The sequence below is a fragment of the Serinus canaria genome, chromosome Z (assembly GCF_022539315.1).
Source record: "Serinus canaria isolate serCan28SL12 chromosome Z, serCan2020, whole genome shotgun sequence".
NCBI classification, from domain to species: Eukaryota; Metazoa; Chordata; class Aves; order Passeriformes; family Fringillidae; genus Serinus; species Serinus canaria.
Genome location: NC_066343.1, coordinates 37,469,957 through 37,493,543, shown reverse-complemented (window position 1 = coordinate 37,493,543; position 23,587 = coordinate 37,469,957). Strand labels below are relative to the sequence as shown.

At 37.2% G+C, this 23,587-nt stretch overlaps 1 protein-coding gene across 1 annotated transcript in view; it reads left to right on the top strand.

The window, feature by feature from the left end:
• The window catches only part of AOPEP (aminopeptidase O (putative)), a 579,142-nt gene that overhangs the window by 441,289 nt on the left and 114,266 nt on the right, over positions 1–23,587 (top strand). The window lies entirely within an intron of this gene.

Sequence of the window (23,587 nt, the reverse complement as noted above, 5' to 3'; positions counted from 1 at the left end):
ATAATCCTATCCATTAGGAGGCTAAACATAAAACTTCTGCAAATTCATGCAAATTAAATTGTCATTCCTTAAAAAAAAAAAAAAAAAAAAGAAGAGCTGCTTCACTTGGTGAAGCTGCTTCACTTCTAGTGAGTATTTAGGTGGTCAGGAAGGCAGGACTGAAATAATGAAGAGAATGGGGATGACCATACAGGTTTTTTTCCCTAAAACTGCAGAAGCTACATCTTAAACTCTCCTTGCACTGTGATACATGCCTTCCATGGCGGCATCCCTTTTGCAATCAATTATATCAGCAAAGGATAAATATTTGAGAAAAGAAGCCTTATGTAAATAAAATGCCAAATTAGAAGGCAAATGTTTAACTGCTGTGTTGTATCACAACCTATGCAATGAGATACTTTGTTGAAGAGTAGAACTATGTATTTCACCAATTACTTACCATTTTCTCTGCTTTTTGAAACAAAAATATAAAATAAAGTTTTAAAATTCTATAAGATTTTAAGATCTTTTAGAAGAGTATGTTATGAATAGAAGACCCTAGTGAGGCTGAAGGAATGTGTTTGCAAAACTGGGCATAGAATATTTATTTTGATGTAAATATACTCTCAAACTGAATTCTGTGGCTGATTTTTTGTCTTTAATGACATGGGGGACAAGGAGGCATTGCAGCCTTGATCCTTTAGCATATGCCTGTTCTCTAGTAAAGTCTGACAGAATCCCAAGCTGCTATATAAAAGCAAATTCTGTTTTTTGAGCCTGATGATGTGTAAATTCTCTACATGCATCTTGTTGACTAATTTCTATTTTTACATTTCTGATTGACTCCAAAGTATTTTAGAGGAGTGCAATAGAATCACCACTGCCATACTGGCAAACTCTGTTCCACTGTAAGAAGTAGCAGAGCAGACAAGACGGCCAAATAGCTGAACACATGGATTTTCCTCGAAAGTAGCATCAATTCCACCTTACAGTCCTTAGAAAACAGTGGACTGTGTTGGGAGGGAAAAACACCAAACAATTAAAAAACACCTAATATGTGTAATTTTTTCATAATAGCATATGACTTTAAACTACACATGAATAATCAAGAATGCAAATGTTCTCCAGTCATTGCTTGCTGTCAGTGTACAAGCAGTTCAAATTTCAGAAAGACCTCTGTCTTTTTTCCCTTGATGTTTATAGAATAGAAAACAAAGTTTAACAAAATTGATCATAAGTGATAACTCTACAACACTAAGGCGAAAGAAATTAAATTCTTAAATATTTCTGGGCAATTTAATGCATGGCATTTGATTTTGGTTTTCACAACTGGTGAAGCCTTGCAGTTCCCAATAAGGTCATGTGAAGTAGTGATAGCTTAGCAGTTCTACAAAGCCTTCTTGTTCTATTGCCAGTTTACAGGTTAAATGTAAAAAGATTTCAAACAGTGGCCACTTGAGAAATTTTTGCTTTTGCATGCAAACTACCAAGCAGCCCTTATCCCATCTACTTGGGAGCCTCATATTTTATAGACATTTATATTTCACTCACTTGATGTTTCAGAGGACTTATGCTCATTGATTTACTGTACTTAAAAGGCAATGTTTGAGAAATTGAGTTTTTATGTATTTTTATCCATTGCTGTCAATGTTGTGTGAATGGTTCTACAGCTGGCATTATTTATAGAGCTATGTAAACTGTGGCTAGACTTTGTTTCCCAAGCAAGTTCTGAAGCAGAAATCAGAATTACCTCAAAAAGAAAAAAGGGGAAAAAAATCCCTCTCAAAAACCCCTTCCCAACAACCTCCTCCTTCCTCTTACAGATCACTGTCATTTTCTGAACTCCATACATAATTTTTATACTGATCTTCGGATGCAAGTGGGAATCTCCACAGGAACCAGTTCAACACCACCATTTTCTACAGAGGGCAACTAATATCAATACAGATTTTAGGACAAACCTGACTAGTTATGCAGTATGATGCACCAAACACCCTACTCCTCATCCCATGACTGAGGATCTTTAGATGGAAAAGGAAAACAGAGTTCAGTTTCTTTATTGAAGGAAAGGGTTGAGGTTTTTCAGTTCATTGGTTTAGTCCTGTTTCTCTCACCAAAGAAGCCTCTTTTTTAAGAAAGTTAAAACTATAATGTCCTCACTGGTACCCTAAAACCTGTTAAATACCAAACACATCTTAATTTGTTTGTTTTGTATATGTACTTCAGCAGTTCTTAGTTGTTAAACACATGCACAGTTATGGAGATTTGGAAGCAATTTTTACAACCTCACAGTTACAATGTGAGGAGTAACAGCTGAACTTGAAGAACATTAGCACTGCACTGCAAGATTCAATGTAAAGGATGGCACTTTTTTTGTCACAAATCCCTTACAAATATGTGACGATCCTCTGCTTCATTTATAAATTATACTGCCCATGATTTCAAAGAACACTTGAAAACTTAGCCAAATATAAGGCAAAATGAATGAAAGGTAAAAAGCAAGCAGAAGATCTCAATAACAAGTTCCTTTCTATGTTAATGCTGTAACTTTGCTAAAAGTACTATCTCTTGTCTGTTGTAATTTGTATTTAGGGACCATCTTACTTGGCTAGGCTTCAGTATTAACTAGGATGTCTGCAGAAAATTTATGTTTATTAAGAGGTTAATAATTACTTTCTACCATTGACTTCACAAGTTGTGTAGAACAGCAGTAGAGAAAATTTCAAAAATGAAATCAGAGTAGATAAGAGTATATGTCAATATAAACACTGCTGGTATATATTTCAACTTCTCCTGAGCTGGGTACCAAAGTCAACAATAAAGCCATGAGGAAAGTTAATGGGAGGACCAGTGGTTGTGTTTCCTTGTATCACCTTCAGTCCTACTGCCAATAACCCTTAGATAGGCACACTCATCTAACATTCAAGCCTTTGAAAATCTGTTTTCCCTTCCTTGCTTTATGAAAGTACCTGGAGCCTATGGCACACATAATCCCCAGCAGCAAGGAGGAAAACACACTCGAGTGAGACCGCATTTGTCTCCACTTTTTCCCCCTATTTTCCCAAACAAGTACAAGTTCTCAGTGCCGATTGCCATCGGGATATTCCACAAGTGCCACCTGCACTGCAAAGTCACCACAGTCCATTGTGTCAGTTATCTAGTATTGTATCAATGAATTTGATCCTTTAAGAACACACCATTCCTGCTGTAATAACAGCACAATCAGTGGAAGCTGCCTAACACTTCTGTTATAATTCTCTATATTCCATCATTTCCTGACATTGATAAACTTGTCATGTGAACTGAGTTTCCTCATTCTGGTATTCAATGCAGACTGCAATTTCTTAACAAAACCTTTCATTAAAAAACATAAAACTTTTCCAGCATGCAAATAAGGGAAAATAGAAATGTAAAGTACACATCTGAAATCACTAGGTGTTGCATTCTCTGAATAATAACTGTTGTGCACACTGCCAAAGTTGATGATCTAGTGGAAAAATAAATGAATGTTTTCATTAAAAATTTTCAAAAGAGTCTCAAAGTGAATAAACTTGTCAGGCCACTTTAATTCTGCTGCTTAGTAATTTCTGGACATGCAATTTTACAATATCAATGGATTTTTGATAGGTTCTTTTGACATGGCCATGAAAAAAGAATAGCATATTTATGTCAGTAACAATACCAAAATGAAAAAATGCTTTCTTTTCAGTTTATTTTGAAAGGGCAAATGAGAATTCTAATATAAGCTCATACTGAAAGTGTCAGAACCTTATAAATTGTAAAATTTTTTGTGCACTACACAATCGTTGTTCATTTAAACCCTTTCTCTTTATTTGGACACATGTTTTTGTAAACTCAGACAAAGAGAAGAACGTGGTAAGTTAATACTGACATACAGATGTAGAAAAAAAAATTTTGCAGGAAGAGTTAGCTTGTCAAAAATGCTTTCATGGCCAAACAGCAAGAAACTGATATTGGCAGTCATTCTATAATATTTAAGTGCGAACAGCAGGCATCACTTCTTGCCTGGAATTTTAGAAATTATCAACAGGAACACTAAACCATATTTATTGTCCTTCACTGACTAACTTTCAGGACTATTTGAAACAAAAATTGCAAGAAAGAAAAATGCCAAAAGGAAAACTGGTCTTTAGGAATTTGAGTACAATGACTTTAAGGTATATCGTATTTTACTGTAGCACAAAGGAATTCTATGAAGGCTGTATAGTCAACATTTCTGGTACATGTCTGTTTCAAAATTATTATGATTCATGCACTTCTCCTGTACAGATTTACTCTTCTTTGCTGGGCTCAGTCAGTCATACTGAAAACATTTTGATAAAGCAAAATGCATAGATCTGTTGTTGAACTCTTGGAAGTATATGCATTGTAGACAGACGACAGCACATGGTACTTAAAATCTTTTACTACAGTGCACGCTCTTTTCCTTGAACAGTACTTGGAAGGAGACCTGGATAAATACAGCTGTGTTGAGAGGGAGTACAGTGATGGAAGGGGTAATAAACGACGGCAGCATCTGCAGAATATCCTCTCTATTACTTTGCTCCTTTCAATTCTACAAGGGTTTTTTTAATGGCTGCTGAAATCCAAGTTGTGCAGTCCTGTTGTAGCTCTACAGCAAATATTTGAAGTAATTTTTGTTTTTGTATGAAGGTGGATGGCACCCATCACATCCAAATGCAGGGAAAAAGTGGAAAACACTCTGAGACTACCCCCACTAGAGAGAAACAGTCTGACAGCGCTTACACTGTCCAAGGCAAACAAGTCCTTATCAGCAACAGCACTGAACTTTGAAATTATTTCAAATTAGAAAGCCCCTTCACTTAGACTAAAAAGCTTTATACATGTCAGAAATAATTTGCAAGGTTTTACTATTAGTTTAATTCTTTCTTGATTGGATTACCAATCACAACACTTTATTCTTGTTTTGCTAAAATAAAAATCTGAACCCAGAGTCAGACAGTACTATGTCTCTAAAGGTGTATATTTTAAATGGAGTAATAGGTAATTCTAGAATACCTAGAATTCTCTATTCTAGAAAATACCTATTACTAGAATTCTAGTTCTAGGAATTCTTTATAATAATTTTAAGATGAAACTACAAAAAGGCTTTGTCCCTCCTTGCAAGGAAAATTAAACAACTCATGCTGATATATCTCTGAAAAGCCAATTTATTCCAGCAGGATTTGCTGCAAAACCTTTAAAGGTACAGTGGTAACATGCAATTCCTGCCTTGGCCAACTGATCGCTTTCAGAGCCTTGATAAGAAAACAGCTTTACATTGTATCACTGGACAGTTACTCAGCCACACCGGTTCCGCATGTGAGATTTAAAGCTATTTTGTGAGTCGCATTGAGTGAAATTTGTTCTTAAACGTAGATTTTGATAATTCTGAACTTTTAACCCTTCAGGAAAACTATTTACAGACCAGAAAGACCCCACCTGCAAAGAAAGTCCATCTAGGGCAGTACTCAGCTAGAGAGGCTGATAATGTAACTTTGGGACTTTTACAATGCCTTCGTATGTGGTCAGTGGCTTTGCAAGAGACCACACACACACAAACAGAGGCTCTCATAATTGCCTAACATTTTCACCACCTGTTCTCAAGCCACGTTATCAGATGTGAAGGAGCCAGTAAAAAACAATTTATAAGCTATAAATGGAAGCAGCTACGTCAGAGAGCTGATAAACATTTCACTGCAAGTTATTTGTGTAGCAGACTATAATTTATTGGCACTAAACTTCTTTAAAGTATTGGTTTCAAGTTACAGGATGTCACATTTGCTGTTTTGGGGTAGGAGATATGTGTGTTGGGAGGATCAAAGAGGTGATATTTCTTGTTTAACTGATCCGGTCAAAGATAAGGTTATCTTTCCCTCGCTTTTCTGCTTCTTCTTTACCCCTGTCTGCTGCTTAAGTGTGAAAGCTTGGTTTCATTTAGAAAAAAAAAAGAAGAATGCCATTTTATAGCCTTCAGAGGTATTGAGTTAGTATGGAAACTCTGATATCTATCCCTATGGGAGTCAATAAAATTAATCTTTAAAAAAAGGGAACCTTTGCCTCACTCTTAGTTTAAATAGACTAAATCTGAGTGGAAAACATATTTATATATGACCCAGGTGATTATAAAGAGGAAACTATGTCCAGATTTAAGTACAGCTACACATTTCTTATATGGCTCTTTAAGGGTACTTTCTTTAGAAATTATTTTAATAGTAGGTCCTCTGTCACTGCTGATTTGTACAAAAATTGTCTTCTATAACTAGATATTTGGTATGATACATGACGTTAATTAAGAATTCATTAGGAATATGTTGAATATGTTGTGTGAATTTCAGCCTTATTTCCCATGACTTAAATCTATTCCTATTTGTTACTTAAGCCCAAAGGTCAGAACTGACTGATTTCCAACAAAGAGGAGAAATGAAATATTTTCATACCCGGTTTTAAGTTGACCCAGTTAGTTTTGCATATCTGGTTCAAGAAAAACATGACAGAATTTTAGTTTGGTCTCAGGTGCCTTATTCTTGAAATTGTATTCATATGTGCTGGCTACCTATTGGTTTGGGTGTAAATTATCAGGGTTGGGAATCTTTGCCTGTAATGGACTTTCATTACTAGTATTAAGTGTATATTTTAAAAAATAGAGAAAGTCTGATATTTTATATATATAAAGTCTTATAGTTACAACTGGTAAAAACATTGTTGAAAATTTTTTCATAAATTACTTGCTGCATTGTTTTTGGAATTTCAGCCCCTCCAAAGTCATATTTCTACATGTCATAAAACTATTCTTACATTGAAATCTTGTAAAATCATTAATTTGTAGCTGTATAGCTCTGTGGACATCCAGACTCAGCTTAAGCTAGCAGTGAGAGTATTCCTTACTGTTCTGGGTTATCACTTATGATAACTTATTTTTCATTCACTAGGCAGAGCATGAGTATTGGTAATAATTTTTACCAATGAGCCACTCACTGGTAGAGCACTGCAGTCTTTGAACAGTGCACTTATTTGGGATGATTGCTTGGAAATTTAATTAAAAATTAAATTCTCAAGTTTTGATCTCAGGTCATTATCCACATGATTTAATAAGTGTTGTGCTGTGGAATATTCTGTATCCAGATTTGACAATTTGGGGCAGTTTTGGTACTACTCTCTTAAAAAAACTATTGCAGAAAAAGGAAAAAAAAAAGCAGAGAATGGTGACAAAGGAAGAACACTACAAAAGAATCAGGAAATAAAGCTCATACTGGAAAAGATGAGTAAAAATGATTCTTCAGTTTGCAACATGAGGACTGGGGTAGGATGAAGATAGGGGAAAAGAATCACAGATGTTGATGACATTATTATCATAGTGAGGAGATGTGAAGAAGGATTTAATGACATGAGTAATGGTGACATACAAAACTGTCATACACAGACCTAGTAAGCAGTACTGACTTTCTCCACATCTCCAAGTTCTGGAACTTAGATGCTTGAGATATAAATATCTCGAACACTGGGAGGCTGGGTAATGCATGATAGGAAGTCATGCTTTTCTCACCATTAATATGCCAGATGCTTTTCTAGACTGTCTGTAGGGCTAGGTAGACTTGGACCAAATCCATTGCAGCAACTCTGTAAGTTAGATTGTTTTGCAAGGGTGGTAATACTGCTTTTCAGTACGGAAAGCTTCTTTTTTGTGCTAATTAGCTGAGGAAGGAAAGTTTGAGACTTTGCGCCTGCAGAGATTACAGGAGGCTCTAACTAATTCTCCCAGCTAAAGCTCTTGTGCTATGCTAACCTTTTTAATTTCAGCAGCACTTTTTGTTCAGATGAACTGTAGTTTTCCTGGAAAGGATGCATTTTTCCATTAGCAAAACCCCTTTTTAAAACACCGACAAAATAAAACAATGTTTTTGGCAAGATAGGCTCATTTACAAGTTTAAAATGAAGTGTGAAAATTGCTGAAAACTGTTACTTTTATTACAAATATTTCCTATATTTCTAACAGAACACATTTTGTTGCACCAGACAATGCATTTTGAGGAAACCTGAAAATATCAGAACTTTAAAGGGAGAACTTTAAAAATAATGGTTTGTCAAGTTTTTATTTTTACTCAAGTTCAGGTTCTGCCTGAACTTGGAGTGTTATTCTGTCTTCTATCCAGTGTCTCTCCCCTCTTTCCACTTCTTCCCATGACCTCAATCTCATGACCCATGACCCTTACTGTCGAGGTTTAGGGATAGTACTTCCCAATACAGTGTCCCTAGTCTCTTTCTACTGGACCAGACACCCTTGCTCAATCCCCATCTCCTCCTGCCCCCCTTCATTTGAAAGGACAAAGGTGAAAATCACAGGTTGAGATAAGAATAATAACAAAAGATACAAGACAAAGAAATAATCTACATGGAAAGTGAGATAATACCCACCAACTAAGTCCCTTACTCCCACATGAGCTAGCATTCTAACTAGTATTCTGGCCATGCATCCTCCTAGCTACTGTAAAAAATTAACTCTGTTGTGACTGAAACTAGGCACTTACTAAGGAGGATACTATACACTTTCTCTAGTGGATGACTGTGTTCTGAACTGTTTATCTAATTTTGTCATGAATTCTGTAATCTCCAGAATACAATACATCATTATGTCATTTCTAAATAATCAACAAATCTTCATACTACCCTAGTCACCTGCTTCCTGGTCAAATGCTAGGGAAGGAGCTTCTCCTGCTTCTTACTAACCCTGATTTATTGCAATAACTTTGGATATTTGCTATCAAACATTTAAAGTGACTCTATGCTCTGAGGCTTTCACAAATCTTGGAAATTCTGCTCAAAGAGCACTCAAACAGCAGGAGCTGAACCCACGTAGATTTCAGTATAACCTGACAAGAATCCCATGGAAGAGAACTTGGAAACTGAAAGAAGTTTCTGAAGTGAAAGCAAAGTTTTGCACTCTTTTGTTAAGCAGTTGGGCAGAGTCTTCTCAAACAACTTAATTTCTCATTAGAATGTGCAATAACAGCTAAAGCAAGGTGGAAAAACCAAAGCCAAGTCCAGAACAGGACAAATATGTCTTGGAAGGCCAGAATTTTTTATATATAAACCTGGATCAAATCTGTGTTCTTGAGCAAGGAGCTGCAAAAAGAATTGATAACAAACTGAACAGTGAAAACCTGAGGACCCTCTGATGGGGAGACCCCTAAAAAGTTCTGTGCCAGGACTGAGAGACTTTTGAGCAGGACTTTTGGTTTTTTCTGTCTTCAGGTTGTTGTTCATTTTTCTCTTATCAAAAGTTCAGCACACCATCTACATACCAAACAGCATACAAAGAGAAGGCATCAAAAGTCATAAGATACAGATTCAAGGTCTTTTAAAGCTATTTCAGCCAATTAACTCTTAGAACATATTTTATTTCTATCTTTCTACAAATAACTAATTATTTTTCTCTCCACACAACATCTGAATTGTGGTTCTTTCTAACCAATCACTCTGTGCTATCAACACTGCAGAAAATGATGTAGATGAAGACAACGCCCAAATTCCTCCACCTTGTCTTCTATCTACCTCCATACTGAAACCCCAAAACTCTAAGTTTTTCATCCTATGATAAGCTACACTACTGTCTATTTCACACACTCATAAATTCCACTTAATCCCAATGTCCTGAAAGCTTTGTCCACGGACCACGGTTAAAAGCAGTGTTCTCCTGGGGATCAGGACTTCTCAGGACAGGCAGGGAAACATTCCCTGTGCCCTGGGTTCTAGCGCTGAACCTCTATTTCTACGATTGGAAATAGACAGATGCATATCATCAGCTCAAATTCAGGTGAGGATAGCTATGATTGAAACTCATTATGTCATGGGAACAATTGTGTCTTTGGTTAAAGAGGGGTTAGTGAGTACAGAAAGCTTCCACTGTTCAAAACTATGTGGACTTTATTGTGGAGGATGAATGCTGTGACACAATTCCTCTCTCAGACCTTCCTAGGACGGGTCTCAGCAAAGTGAAAGCTAGGTGGAAAGACTGACACTGCCATTACCTGCAGTGTATCACTTATAAAACAAAGGGAACATGAAGACCTACTAATTTAAAGAAATATATAATTTGGAAACAATATTGGCATGTATCCAATCCCTACTCATATTCCACTACTTAACTCTCATGTGAGCTCCATTCAAGAGGGGACTCCACTGGATTCAGTCAGAAGGGATACCAAATAATGGAGCAGTGCCTTATGTATTCTCAGGGTATTAATTTTGTTTGGAAAGAACACAGACATCATGAGCTTTAAAGAAACTGAACTATTTATATGTTTTCCTGTTTTTCTTTAGGTGGCTGGGAACCACATACAGTACATAATTTTCAAGATTAGTTCTCTGGTCATCTAACCAGGCAGAGCCCTGGTTATTACTGCTAGTACATTACTCAGCATGGCTGAGCAGACAGCTCTCTATGGCCTTTCAGAATGGGCATTACAAATTGCTGCTCTAAAAGCATGTGACTGACTCCAGATGAGGAATAATGACATTTGCTACACTGTGGTAATCTTCTCATGTGGTCTCTAATGTTCTCTTGTCTTGTCTCTGTTAATTCTGTGTTGGTTATAATTTTAAAAGGACTGTCTCTATCATGAGGCAAAAATTGTTCTGTACATATATCATATATGTGCTGAGTACATACCTTTCTATTACTACTTTCAGGAATTTTAATTTGATTGATTTTTCTTTTACTTTTCTAGATGTGTATTATTTGAGCAATGGCACATCTATTTACACATAAAATATATGATGAATGCTTTTTTGTAAGACTGTTTCTTCCTTAAAATATGTGATGAATGCTTTTTTGTAAGACTGATTCTTCCATTAACTGCAGCAGAGGGCAGAGATAGAGAAAATGTATTTTGCCTTTGATAGGCAGAATACAGCTGTGAACTGATTGTGAATAGTTTTTGAGTTCCACATTGTTCATTGTTCATCTTTATTGTTTCTTCATCTTGAACAGGAGGTTCCACTTAGTGCAACCATCCATCTAAACTATAGTCTCCCCCATTTTTGGTGGTGTTTTTTCCTTTCTTCTGGAGACACTCAGACTTGGAGATTTACTCTGAATTCAACCATTTCCCCAAGTAGGTACAGCATTACTTACTCTTTGCTCTCCTAGGCTCTCTTTTAAACTTCTGATCACTTCCCCATCATCAGGAGGCTCCCCAACCTCGGGAGGCAGGAAACATCATTAATCCCCAGCTGATCAAGAGCATGGGACTTGGGCAGGGAACCCCAACTTGGAGACTACCTTGCCATATGGTTTTCAATTCATTCTGTAGCGTCATCAGTAAAAAGTCACTGAAATAAGATGGTAGCATCCTGAAATTTCTCACCTTGGAAAAATTTCTACACTAAAATATTTGTTTGAAGTGTGACATGGATTTAGTCTAGATTAAATAACAATTAGGGGTAAAACAGTGACCTCATCCTCAAAAAGTTTTGGCATTGAACTGAGATATGGACACAAGATTAAAATTCTGCTGTTACTAATATCCCCTGCTTATTGGTTGCAACAAACACATCTTGAATAACCAATTGTGCTTTTCCACCTTTGGAAGGTGGGAAACCCAGGCCGATGACACCGTGCCAAGTGTTCTAACACATGGTCAGAAGTGATGGTCTCCAGTGATGCTGTGGGCTGCTGAGTTCAGAAAGGGCTCTCTGCTTCAGGCATGGAATTCCTCACATGCTGGAGTTGCGTGTGGTCTCTCCAGAAGAACACTCTGGAAAATAAAAAGACGTGTTTTTTGACAAATTCCTTACTGTTTTTCTCTTAGCGCTGACCTTGGGGCATGCAGGAAAAGGCTCAAAACTACAAGAGAGCAAAGACATGGTAGACAGAGAGGCACACACAGAAGGTAAACAGAACATGTTCCCCATTCTATCCACTGGTACTGAATTCAAGGTTGAATGAGAAGAGGAGTGCAGGCTACTGCTTTCTTGTGTCTCTTATTTTGGGAAACTCTGTAAAGCATTTGATCTCAAGAGCCAAAAGTAAAATATAATTTTATGGATAAAAGTGATTGGGGTCTCACACAAGCCCTCAAAACACTTAGTGCCTTTCCCTCTTGGAGTTGGTTTTACTTGCCTCATACACTACTGACATAACTGTAGGCTGTTCTCTTCCTTTGTCTAGTTACAGCACATGCACACACACACACACACACACATGCACAGACAAAGGTATGCTGAGCCCCCAGGCTTGCAAGACAGCGTTAATGATGACACACATCGTTATTACATCTGCGTGGAGAAACTGAAATAGGCAAAGATATAACCCCCTTGTCTTGAGCCTGGAAGTCCTCATGTCCTAGGAACATTTTGCATATTCAGCAAGCATATTGTATGTTTATTTCTAATGTAAAGCTTGTGCTCTTTATTTTGTTCCATCTCTTTCTCAGTTTTCCATGACAAGCTTTTTGATGTCTGCGGAGGTGCCTGAACAACAATCATAAAGGCCCTAATCCTAAAGCTTTTTCTGGCTCTCTGGGAGAAGTGCAGATTTTTAGGATGTTTGCCAAGACAGCCTGTGCAAAGGATTTGTTTTTGCAAGTGTTTGTGTGCATATGCGTGCATGATCCATGTGTGTGGCCTGTGTGAATACCAAGCGCCATTTACCCTTAAGGCTCTCTAAACCACCCTCTGCCTGTGTAGAAAACATCTCCCTGCTGCAACAAAGCAGAATTAAAATAGTTATTTGCCCATCTTTTCTTTTATGTACACTCAGTCTGAGCAGCAGCTGGACATCCCTTCACGTTATCATGCAGATAAGGCAGAGCTGAGAAGGGATGAACAAGACACTGGGAGCACATTCACTACTGCTCTTTGTCTTGTAGAGCAACTTCTTCAAACTCCCTCCCTGCGGCACCAAGGCTCACAGAAAGCTGCTTTTCCAGGCATGTTTCTCCTTCCTGCACTCTTGTTGCTACTCCATCTACTTCATCTCCCTCTCTTGGTTTTCCAACGCTGCAATTGATTTAAGCCTCTCACTCCTCAGAGGCTTCATGCTTGAACTTCTTGGAGAGTGACAGAGGAGCTCTGCTTCAAGGGCCATGAAAACACTGTATTTTTCTATCCTATTAAACTGTTTCTTCTGAACAACTAAGAAAGACATGGAATAAAACCATAACAAACTAATAGCCGCCCTCATGACATGACTCCTATAAAACTTTGGAAGTGATTTATTTAGTTACTCTCTTTCTCATGCATGATTGCTGCTAGGAATCTACTGAGTTCATTTAACCATCCGTGCAAGCAGTTCTAGACCTCACTGTGAAGCCTTGGGTAAATACTCTAATTTTTTAAAATTTAATAAAAATGTTGCTTGCATATGAAGTTCATTGGCAAAGCAATGATTCCACTTCACTGCTAACATACTGAAAATTAGATTTTTCTGTCTTGCAATCTGAGATAATTGCTATTCACTTTATTGTGAGGAGTCAAAAAACTAACTCCTGTTTGCTGCAGAGCAATACTTAATATTCAAACACTGTCTTTCTTTTAATTTAATTATTTAAAAAAAAATTGGGAGTGTTTTATCCACATTTTTCTGTTAGAGAAACTGTGTTAGAGGGAAGATAAATGACTTTCACAAGTATTTGAAAATCTTGCTGGCCTAATGGTCTTCCACTAGCCTATATTGCTTCCATTTTAGGAAAGCAGATTGCTCAGATTCTTTTAATGTATTTATGTTCCCCACCTCAAAGCTGCTTTGAGATGATTAAACACATGGCCAGGAACCACAAGCTCTTCCTCCTTCCACAGCTGGGCGCTTGTCATATTTTATGACTATGTCAAGCTCTGCACACAGCACTTAACTTTTGTGAGTGAGGAGAAAAGGGTTTGGAAGAGTGACAGTGCACAACTGTCCGGGAAACTGACGCCAGTATTTCACCTGCAGATACAATACAGACATACAAGAGACCACAATAACTCATGATGAAATCGCATTAGGGCTTTTGGTGGAAGCCTAGATCCTTTCACTGTATGCCTCATTGGATCCCTAACTTCCCCTTTTCTCTTTATTTTTTAACCTAATCATCTACATTTACATTGGTCTGTGCCTGTACCCTCAGACTCATGACACTTAGCATGACAATTGTTTTCCACTTACAAAGATCAAGAAAATTTTATCACAGAGAATCAGTGAAGCATGCCTGTGAGAGGAGTGCTTCTCACAGGCATATGAAGAAGCAGGCTGGGACTGACTGTTTCTTTCATCTTGTCTTTGGCAAGTCAAATATTGCTTACTGTTTGGGAAATTGTGATGGAAATGCACCCGGGTAATTACTTCCCAGTCACTGATGTAAACAATAATGAAAATCTAGCTGACATAGGGGTGTTGCCATCTGAAATTTTATTGCACTGCACTTAGCTTTAGTTCTATATCCTTTTATATCTGAAAGTGCACAAAAAACCTAATTCAGCATTTTTAAAAGACAAGGTAAATGCATCTCTCAGAACCACATTTGTGTATTTGAGTAGAAAAGTGTAGTCTTGTGCAAAGGAAATGAAAGTATAGAATAATCTCTTAGATTAATCTGTAGTCTTTATAATGTGTAAAAGTGGTGTTGATGATTGAGCAGGTAAAACTCACCTGTATTTATAATCATAATAAAGGCTTATCTTTGCTATTTAAGCCAAACAATATGATACAATTGACAGTGTAGGATGGCCAGCAGATTTCTCCCCACAGGACACTCTCTATTTGTATTATCACCAGACAAACTGAAATGAAAGTCCCTCTCTGTCCTTCCTGCCAGAAGTAGGCCAAGGGTGGTCAATAAGTGGGAATGTGGTAGAATCTGGAGAGCTGACCAAAACTAATCAAACCTTTGATTCAATTAGCTTAGCTTTAGTTTAGCTTTTTTAGCTTAGCTTTATCTTCGTTTAGTTTACCTTAGCTGCTAACTGAGTTCAAATGGCCCCAGAATGCATTTATTTGAACGAAAAATTTAACTCTTCCAGCCAGAAGAGACATATAATGGGAGGTCCTGGTTTTGGTGAATCTGGAATTATCATTGACAAAAACACTGCTGTACCTTCTTCATAGAAAAAAATGTAAGTATTATTTAATTTATCAGATAGCAGCAACATACTTTAGAGAACACTGAATTACCACAGCACATGTCATGCTAATTTGTTTTGAATTGGCACATTATACATTGATATTGTGTTGTCCTCTAAACTTTTCAGGGAATGATCACTCTTCCAAGGGATCTTTACTCCAAGTATTACTGCAGATCTGATTTGTTAAGGAAAGAACCATTACATTCAGACTCTGACAGTTCATCTAATTACTATTGCTGCTAATACTCCAGACTCCCCTAGTTTCTTCTCTATTTTCAACTGAAGAGCTCATAAACATTTTGAGAAGTGCTTTTTTCTTCCCCATATGCACTTTCCCACAGGCATGAGTACAAACACAGCTCATCTGATGTGTGTTCTTCAAAGCAGCCACATTAGATATCAGAAAATGACAGAAGATCTGTTGTTTTTCTAGATAATTCAAGTATTCACCAAAACTTTAAAATAATTATTAATAAATATTTTGACTTTTCTTACATACTGTTAATGTTTTATAAATTTTTGCCTGGCGTAACCAATATAACACATAATATGAAAACAAAAATGGTGACAGATTTTAATACAACAAAACTAGCATTTAGCAAAACATTTCAAAGATATACCATAACTTTAAAAATATCAATGCTTTTTTAGCAGAAAGTCTAAGACAAGTACTTGTTTTGTAGTGTTGTAATTTAGAAGATGCCAACTAATATTTGTAGCTGAATTATTAATGAAAGTTTCAAAACCTGGGGAAAAAACAAGTTCAGAATTCTATATACTCTTGCTGAGAGTGTATTGAGAAACATATGCAGAAAGACACAGCTCTGAAAAGAGAACTTAATTCCTCTGTTTGCTTATCAAAATGTTAATACTTTGATTTCCCAGAGTAAAAAGGCACTGCCACTACCAAGAGCAATATCTTCGGAAAGAAAAGCTTGTGTTTCATGGTATCTTATGCTCATGTTTTTGAGAGCCCAAGAGGAGTTCTCTTGGACTATGCTTGGAACAGCTCCAGCATCAAAGGTGAAGTAATTGTCTCATTTATTAAGATTCAACTCATAGAGCAGTCATTTCAAAGAAATCAGGAGGAAATTCAGCAAGAGGTTGTATTTCTTACTGCAATTTCAACTTAAGTGACATAGGAAATTGGCTTGGTTTATTTAAATGGATGTCAGATGTTGCTAAAATACAAGAAATCTCAGCCATGGGAAGCAGTTTCCTAATACAGCAGGGTACTTGAAAGGCTAGCTGTAACTGCTGGCTAATCTTAGGTAGAGGAGCCAGTGAACTGAAAAACATTTTACCTTCCAGGACATCCTACACCTTTAGGTGACTTGTGTCATTTCTGCACAGTGGAAGTAAATGCTGAAGTTCTAATAACTGGACTAGTATCTCTTAGCAGTCAGGACAATAGCATCCCTGAGAAAAAAAATAACATTTAGCAGTAGGTCTATAAACATGTCATACTTCTTTTGCAAGGAAATCTATTAAAATATTCTAAAATTAATTCTTGAAATCAATAATTACTAACATGGAACATGTTTCATAGGAAAAAGTTGGCAATAGGTCTAAGCCAGATATGCCTGATTTCAGTAGCAAAGCACATTATTTTTTTTAGAGGTTGCAATTTCAGAGACAACAAATTCAGTTCAGAAAATTAACAGAAGCAGAACCTGGAATGGACATAAAAATTAGCACAGGTGAGCCAAATTCATTAAACCAATAGGAAATTTAATTGAAGTGAGCATTCTGGTTCAGTTTTTAGGGGAGCCAGTGGAAGAGGGGCCATACTGAGCATTCTGTTCACCATACCATGCAGCAAAAAGAAGTATTTTAAAAAATAAGTATTTTTGGCCTAAGCCAAACTTAGATCTATTTCACTTTTAACACTTGAAATTGTTCTATAGGCCTCTGATGTTCTCACTTGCTATTTAAACAGATTTGTCTCTGCTCATTTAGCAGGTTTGTTGTACCTTTTTTTTTTTTGGTCAGGGTCAATGTCCACATATTGAAGTTTCATCCACATGATTTTGGTTGTGATACTGGCGAGAACCTATATGCACACTTTATTTTCACCACAAGTATTTAGCAACCCTCTCATCTGTGAGGCTACTTTTGCTGTTCAATCTACGTGTCAGCACTGCAGAAGAGAGGAGCTTTGCAAACTAGCAAGCAAACCAGTTGTTTGCATTTAGAACTATCCAGCTTCATTACATACTCAGTCCTTGCCACATTAACTCAGAATTTATTCCTTAATGAGAAAAACATTATATTCAATGTACAAAAGCTGGTAGATTTAATTAATCCAGATCCATGAATTCATGGAAGAAGACATTTTTTGTGCTGGTGTATCAGAAATTAAGTTATATGCGATTAGCAGAAGAACTGGAAGATGTGGTAAACATTAACTAAATTGGAAAGCACAGTGAGTTAGGCTTAAAGGAAAATTCTTGACTAAAATAAAGCCATTCAGTGGAAAGTAATTATTTCAGGATATCCATTCTGAGGATAAAATTCATTATTTATTTTAGCTGATTAAAAGATCATTAATACATTTTCAGGTAAAAGCATTTGCTGTTGACCTAGAGAGTAGAGGAAGATGGCACTCATCCAGAGGAGAACCCAAAGCTGACACAGGAACTAGGCAAGTTTGAGGATGGGAGCCATGGCATGAACTCAACAGTGAAAAATGTTAAGTCATGCATTTAACATCTGTTAATAAGAATTTTCTCTCTCCCAGGAGGCCGCTTTTTGGAAGAACAGAAGGTCTAGTATCTGTTCTACAGTAAGATTTGAAAAGTACTGATTTTTTTGGAGATGTTCCCGTGTTTATTATTACAACCCAGGTACCACAATCATTATAGTTTCTCTCTCCTGTGCTTCCCATGAACCGAAAAACAGGGAAAAGAGAAGGGAAAGCAGGGGAAAGTACAAGGCAGAAGGAGTGTTTTGAAATAAATATTTAATGACCATTTTCATTTCAGTGTGACTTAAAGAATAAACTGAGCATAGCATGCCTGAGCTTAGCAGAATCTTGTGTGGCATATTCACTCGCATTGGTGGTATTCCACATGATTCCACTCGTGACTGTATCTCAGCTGTAGCCAGAGGAGACTCAATAGTCTTTCATACACAGACAGATGCAGGCAGTTATGCTCCCTAGCTGGCATGCTCACTTTGTCTCTGATGCTAAACAAAAGGTCTCTGTATGAGGGCACTATACAATGACACATAGTTCAGTTTTAAATGCATCTTCAATGTTTCCATCCCAGTGCAGAACAAAGAGGAGAGTCCCAATTCAGGCCAACACTTTCCAACATCATCATTTGAGGAAAAAAATTATTTTTGTCATCAGTTGTCTCAGCACCACTGTTTCATCGGCAGCAGGTTTCCTGATACATTTGTTACTGCCTGTGATGTCAAATGTCTGTCACTGGCCTCGCTAATCTTAACTGGTAATCTCCTCTTTGAGTTTTGTCACATTTCTGCACACTCAGTATTAAATGAATGAATCCTGTTTTGATTGTCCTTCAGAACTGAACTGTTTTGGTTATCAAATATTTATCAAATATCAAAGCTTACTTTGCTTGCAAGTATGTAAAATCCAGGGTGCTAAACAAAAACCCAGCAAAAACAGGCTGGTTGGTTTGTGCTTATATAAGAAGGCGATTTTTCAAGTTGCACTACATCATTAGCACCCTTTCCAGAATGCTGGCTTGGCTTCCAAGTCTGCAGGCTCATAACATAGTGTATTTTCACCTATAGTTTCTATATAGACTTTATATCTTAATTTTGAAACTTTCTCAAAACACTGGATCTCTTCTAGTTTCTGGGTTGGAATTTAGGATTTGAACTGCTGCACACTTCATCTTAGGTGTAATGTACTATTGTAACTAATGTACTATTTTCAGACAGTACAATTAAACATTAGGATTCCAAAATTAGATTTCCTTTAGTAAACACCACAGAATACAGACATACTTTTTTTCTGAACTGAAGATTATAGAAGACTTCCTCTGAATCATCTAATTAATGCTGTGAACTACAAAAAAAAACCTGTTTTGTTTTCAGCTGGATATGTTTACATCTATCTCTCTGCATTTTACAGGCAGAGCAAAATGGAGGGCTATTTTAAAAATATTCAGCTTTATTTCAATAATTCTTCAATAATTCTTCATCTTCAAGAGGTCTGTTTCATTAGAAAATCTGAACTCAAAATCTTTGGCAAACCTCTCTTCCTTGAATAATCCCAGCTCCCTGGTACATCTCAGTTCTGCTTTTGCTCTTTTGTGCTCTTGACTCTGTACATACCTTGCTCAGCAAGTTTACAGGTAGATGCACAGCCACAAATGATTAAATGCTGCAGTAAGTATTCCACACACTCTAGTGGTATCAGAGTTTTTTTCTCCAGGAAAAGCTTACTGAATGTTTTATATGATGATGGTCTAAGCTTGCAGTAGAAGCAAGACACATTTTCAGGTGTCACAATCCTAGTATCAGATAGATCTTTGCAACTATATTGCTGAAATAATGGACTTGGAAAATATACCCTGTTGGGTTCCTAAGTAATGAAACATTGAGACAGATTTTCTTGGCAAATTCTAACACTAACATACCAGCACATTAACAAGGTACTTTATAGCAATAGGTGGACAGCCAGGTTACTGTGCAAAATATTTCATTATAGAAACACTAGTAACTTTCAGTGTAACCCTCAAGCTCCCTCAGTTCTTAGTGTTTTGTGTGCTTTAATTTGTTCTCTTCCTTGGCTTCCAGAACAGGTCTGCATCTTCTCATGGCTTTGATTATCCAAACCTCTTTCTGTGTCTGGTGGGAAGTTCCTGCTGTCTGAGACTGCAGTGTCTTTAGAATTAGATTTTTCCTCTCACAGACCTGTGAGAGGAAAAATTTGTATTGCAGCTTAGACCCAGGCACAATGGTAGGGTTTCAAGCCTCTCACAGGAGACTACCTCAGAAATGTGTCACCAAATGAGGCAGAACATGAAATATTCATTGAGTAATCAACTGGCTAATCTTCAGCCCTGCTCACTCCTCAAAAAACAATCAGATCTAGGTGTTTCTCATCTCTTTTTCTGGTGGTTTCTAACCTACCAGAGCTCTTTCTAATTATGTAATGGCTTATCAATTGGCATCACATCAAAGAACAAAACATGGCATGGAAAAGGCTGCAATCTGGCTCTTCTGTAGCTGAGCTTTTACTAGAAAACTGAGGTAGGGAGCTTTGGAGAAGGGATGTATTTTTCTCCCTTCCCTCTCTGTCTGGTCAAAGCAGGGAGGCTTCTGACTTCTGTTTTCAATTGAGACTTTATTTTCTTAATTTTATTGTTAAAAACAAAAAGATTCTGTGAGGAGAAAACAGCTTTTACAAGAACGTGTGTGTTGCTTTTGCTCATCTCTAGCTGGTGACACAGCCTACATGATTGTACCTTGAAAATGGTTTTCCTGGGTGGAATGGGGAGTCTGAATGTCTCCTGCAGTATAAAAGATTCTCTCCCCATAATCACAGCAACAAAGACAAGGTAACATTTAAGGATTTCAGAGATTTGTAAGGACAGTTGCTCTTGATGCACTGTAGAATTTAACAAGCATGTTAGAAGTACAGCTGATTTCTCTGATCCCACAATTCTGCAATGAAAAGTCCAGTAAGCCTCTCTTTACCATTTATGAAACTACACCCCTTCATTATCCCTGCTAAGGAAAGCACAAGAGTTTTAACATTTAAAAATAACTGAAAAAAAGTTCAAGGAAAATGTCATTCAGAAGGTCTATTTACAACGGTCTCAGGAACTTCAATCTTTTCATTTGGTGAATTACATAAATTTTTATGGAATAAGATGTAGAATTAGACCTCTCTCTTCAGGACACAGTAACAGCACAGTTATAGAAGCCCCTACACTTATTCTATTACTCTTGAGTGCTGTTTTTTTTTCATAATAAAGGACTTCAGAATCTTTAAACTCTGCTGGAATAGAGGAAACAGAGCAACTGGAGCAAAAAAGCCCCGAACTTCCGTGTTTTTGAGTTTATTTCAAGCATGACATGGAACTGCAGATAGATCAGATTAATGTCTGTCTGATAGCTGGTTTTCACAGACAATTGTATTTATAAGTAAGCTTCATCCAAAGCCTATTTTCAAGATATTTTTTGTTTTACAAACACAACTGAACAAGCAAGAAATATAGATTGGGCAAAACTGAGTATTCGACACACAATTGAAAAATTATGCTGGTGCCAAAGCAAATAAAGAAATACAATACCAAAAGCTTTGGTTTTGTTCTGCTAAATTATAACCTTATTTTAAAAGTTGGTAAGTGTTTTTTAATTTTTTTGTTTTCGTCTTATAACAAAGCAGAACATTCACTGGAGATTTAATTCACTTCAGCACATTCTTTGGGTATTTTTTGGAAAGCTGATAGTGAGAAAAGAGCTTCTGCTTTTTAAAAGATTTTTTTTTTAAATTCTAAGTATTTTTATAGTATTTTATTTAGTAGGTTTTGATTTGAAAAAAAGAGGAAAGGATTATACACAAACCTCCATGGCTTCTAATACAGATAGAATAAGTTTTTCATTTGAAAAATACATTCAGTTTAGCCAAAGCCTATATTTACATATGTACATATATAGTACTGAAAAACTTCAGTGAAGCCAGTGAAATTTCTCTGGTTTTGCAGGTATAACAGGCTAAGCTATATCCATGTGTGTTTATGTTTCATAACAAGGCATATACATTTGACGTATTAATGTATATAAGCCCTACAAAGCTTTATCTAGGTATAATGAGTAATTCTTGATTTATGGCTAGTGAACAACTACAAATATAAGTGTCTTGCTCTTGAAAGAAACTGTTTGTTTTTCCTCTGACTCTAGTCCTGATTTATAGATTGGGGTCTTTAGTTTATAATTCTTGTGTTGAAAGGGTTATGATTTTGACAAAACTATTTGAAAGGCCTTTCATATATTTACCAAAACAACTGTCCACCATTCCTTAAGGTACTGTTTTCCTCTTTAATAAAAATCTCACTTCTAAAAATCGTCATGTATCTAATACTACTTCAGTTTTTTGATTACTAACTGATTTCTACCTATTATTGTGTAAACCACTAGCAAAGCATTAATTTCTTAATTGAGTCCTTATCACATAAATTTGATAGCTGTATTATGCTATACTTCTACTTAGAAACATAGAGTCACAGAATGGTTTGAATTGGAAGGGACCTTCAAAGCTCATGTAGTTCCAACACCCCTACCTGGGCAGGGACACCTTCCCCCAGGCCAGGCTGCTCAGAGTCCGATCCAAAATCATGTTGAACATTGCCAGGGGTGGGGCAACCACTGTTCTCTGAGCAATCTGTCTCCCCACCCTTAAAGTAAAAAATTTCTTTTTATGTAAAATCTAAATCTATCGTCTTTCAGTGTAAACCCATTGCCCCTTGTTCTATCACTACAAGTCCCTCGTCCTTCTTATAAACCCATTTTATGTATCGAGAAGCCACAGTAAGGTCTCCCTGGAGCCTTCTTTTCTCCAGGCTGAACAACCTCCAATTCTCTCGGTCTGTCTGTATAGCAGACATGCTCCACCCCTCTCACAATATTCCTCTGGACCCACTCCAACCTGTCTATGTCTTCCTCCACCTTGAGGCTCCATGGTTGGAGACCTGATTACTGACTGCAGTGTTCCCTGGGGGGGTCTCACCAGAGCACAGCAGAGCAGAGGGACAGAATCCTCTCCATGGCCCTGCTTCCCATGCTGCTTTGAAAGCAGCCCAGGACACATTTGGCTTTCTGGGCTACAAGCACACATTGCTGGGTCATATGCAATTTTTCATCTACCAATACCCTAAATTCTTCTCTGCAGGTCTGCTCTCAATCCATTAATCCCTCAGTCTTTATCAATAGCAGGGGTTGCCTTGGGCCAGGTGCAGGACCTTGCACTTTGCCCTTTTGAACATCATAAGATTTACTTTGGCACAACCTTCAAGCCTGTCAAGGTCCCGCTGGACAGTATCCCTTCACTCATGGGCAGAACTGCACCACACAGCTTGCTGCCATTGGTAAACTTGCTGAGAGTGCTCTTAATTCCACTGCCTATATCATAAATAAAGACACTGAGCCAAATAATGACCTCTGAGGGATTTTTCTACTGATCTCTATTTGGGCATTGAGCCATTGATTGCAACTCTTCAGACATGGCCAGCCAGCTCCTTAGTCATTTAATAGTCCCTTCATCAAACTCAGATCTCTCCAACTTAGTGACAGTCTTGGGTAGTTTGTACAGGGAAGTCAAAATAAAATCCATGGCTTTTCCCTTATCCACCAATGTAGTTTTTCCATCCTAAAAGGGGACTGGATCAGTCAGGCATGATTTTCCCTATATGAACCCATGTTGCTTGCCTCTTCCACCCCTTCACCTTTCATCCATAAGCCTTGACAAAATTTCCAGGAGCATCTGGTTCATTTTATGTAC